The 2,968-nt window shown below is 40.7% G+C and overlaps 1 long non-coding RNA gene across 1 annotated transcript; it reads left to right on the top strand.

The window, feature by feature from the left end:
• Positions 1-1,498: 1,498 nt before the first annotated feature.
• LOC131676358 (uncharacterized) lies at positions 1,499-1,808 on the top strand. Its single transcript, XR_009303154.1, has 3 exons — positions 1,499-1,517; positions 1,586-1,662; positions 1,722-1,808. It is a non-coding gene; the product is annotated as an uncharacterized LOC131676358 (long non-coding RNA).
• The last annotated feature ends 1,160 nt before the right edge of the window (positions 1,809-2,968 follow it).

The raw sequence follows: 2,968 nt of genomic DNA on the forward strand, positions 1-2,968 counted from the left end.
CATCGCGGTATCGGTTTGAATCGGAGTTTTCTATGTGATCGCACTCCACAACCTGTAATTCCGGAGCCGGTAGTCGGATGGAGATGGAATTTGATATCAGTTTCCAGGGACGCAACACCTTTCATTTGAGACTAAGTTGACCAAATCGGTCTAGCCATTTTCGAGAAACCAATATAACCGTTATTCTGAATTTGGATGCTTCCGGATCCGTCGATGATGGCCAGTGTGGCCAAAGAGACTTTGCATGACTGTTGGTGACCTAGATCTACAAATTCAGCAGTTGTGTACATTTTGGAAAAAAATTCACCTTCTTACATTCATCGCAGAATTCGTTAGCATCGGGATTTGCTGCATGATCGTACGTATCACCCTGTAATTCAGGAACCAGAACTCGGATCCACACAAAATTCAACAGCAGCTGAAGGACCTTTCTTTTAAAATCAAGTTTGTCAAAATCGGTTCCGAAAATTCCGAGAAACCGATGTGGACAAATCAACAAATTTTGTTTTGTAACCATACTCTTCAACTCGTAATCCGGAACAAGATGTCGGTTGAAAATGAAATTCAATAGCAAACTATGGGAATATTATACCTTTCATTTGAATCTTGGTTTGTAAAAATTGGTTCAGCCATCTCCAAAAAAACCGATGTGGACATTTTGTTAACAAATCCGCACATACATACATACATACATACATACATACATACATACATACATACATATATATACATACATATATACATACATACATACATACATACATACATACATACATACATACATACATACATACATACATACATACATACATACATACATACATACATACATACATACATACATACATACATACATACATACATACATACATACATACATACATACATAAATACATACATACATACATACAGGGGGCAGCAGGGACAGGAAGGACAGGAGTCTAGGGGCCTAACGAACCCCCCCCCCCCCACAGCCCTACTGCGAGTTGGGGAGTTTTGCTAGGATATGGTGGGGCTAAGATTGGGCTCTTCTGAACCTCTAAAAAAAGCCATAACTCCGAAAGCATCTCCGACGAAGCGAGTCTGTGCCGCTTCTGCTAAGATCCTAAGATTCCAATAATCTAAGATCTGGGCAATAAAAGCACTCTAGCCCAACCGGCACATCAGGATCGACGCCAGTAACATCTTGATTATGGTATACTGGCCATGGCGAACGGCAACGGACAGGACACGGATGACGAAAAGGATGGCGACTTAGGGCTGACAGGCGTGCTGCACGCAGCGAAATTTCAATCGGTTAAACCAACAAAATGGATTTTTGATTTGAATCGTCACTCTATTATTGATTCAAAACTCAGCGATTTTTAAATATACATTATTTTATTGTTGAACTAAAAATATTATTTTTATTTCAATCAAATTTGATTTTATATTGGTCTTGCATAGTACCAAATCAGCGTGTATTGTGTTTTTTTGTGTGTATTCTGTGCATGGTACATATTTTTTTCCTGATACATGTAAGTAAGAAAAGCAAATCAAAAGCATCACAATTCTTTTACTAAATGCAAAATTTCTATTTCCACAGACTTACAACGGTCACAACATACAGGCCAGTTGGGGTGCTAGTGCTACAATTGTACTGACGTAAAGGATGATTTCTGCGTAAGTGTAAATATTAAAGTAATTTATATTGACAGTAACATTGTCTTTTTAACTTACAGAACAACCCTGAAATGTTGAAAGTTGTATGGCAACTGATTCTGTAAGTTTTAGAACGGTTTTATTATAAATAAAAATTAAACCCTTGCAAAAAATGTTTTATTTTTATTGGAAAGAAATCTAGAAAGAAACAAACATTTCAATAGTAATTGTTTACTATAATAATCGTTGTTTCAACAACAGAATATTGTTGAACTAATCGTGTTCACATCATTCGATCAATAACACAGTGCCGATCGTTTCAACAATTTGATTGTTGATTCAACCGATAATGCGATTAAAATCTAGAAACGTCAAAACGAGAATTTGTTGTAGAAATAACAATATTATGGATTGAATCAAGAAAAGAATATTATTAGCCCTGAGACAATAATAATTATTATTGAATTTGAACCAGAATATTGTTATATCTACAATACATTTTTCTGCGTGTGTTCTACTCCCTGATTAAGGAAGGATGACACCTACTTGAAATGGTGAGTGGGCTAACAGCATGGCTGCCTCCGTTCCAACAAAACCCTGGCAGGTCTCCGGGTACGTTCGAAACTCGCCATCATTTGGTTGGTGGTACTAGGTTCGGTTGGAGCATTCCCGATTTACGCCGATCCGGCTCTGAACACTACTCCCCATGAGAGATGGTGTCAACCCTTGCATGACCTCACTGCTGCTTTTCGGCAGCATAGATAATCATGGGATCGCGAGAGGCGACTATGTGCAGCGAGTGGAGATAGCGGCCCGGAGTTGGGACCCAATAAAATAAAATGGAGAAACAACAAGCAACCGATATAAATGGAGCAGGCACGGCAAATCCGTTTGCCAGAGGTGGGTTGGTGAGGTCACCACCACCAATAGTAGCTGAAGCCACCCAGCAAAAGCAGGAGGAGAGGAAGCCGAAGCAACAGCAACAGCAGCAACAAAAACAGCCGCAGCAGAGCGGAGGGAGCTACACTCCACAAACGCCAAAGGTAGTGGTAGCGAGGCACTTGGTGGAGGAGCTCCACAAGTTCGTGGACATGAGAAACAATGTCCACAAAGACATTAAGGAGATGGTCATCAAAATCCGGAAGGCGCTACTGTCTGCCGTGAAAGAGTACGATACGGCAACGCAGAGGGCAGATTCAGCTGAGCGAGCATCCGCGTCGGCTAAGGCCACTGTCCTCCTAGCCCCTCCGAAACAGGGTAAGGAGAGGCAGATTGGAGTGGAGAACACGCCAGTTCCCATAACTCCAAAGAGGACAAGATCCTCACC

The sequence above is a fragment of the Topomyia yanbarensis genome, chromosome 1 (assembly GCF_030247195.1).
Source record: "Topomyia yanbarensis strain Yona2022 chromosome 1, ASM3024719v1, whole genome shotgun sequence".
NCBI lineage: Eukaryota > Metazoa > Arthropoda > Insecta > Diptera > Culicidae > Topomyia > Topomyia yanbarensis.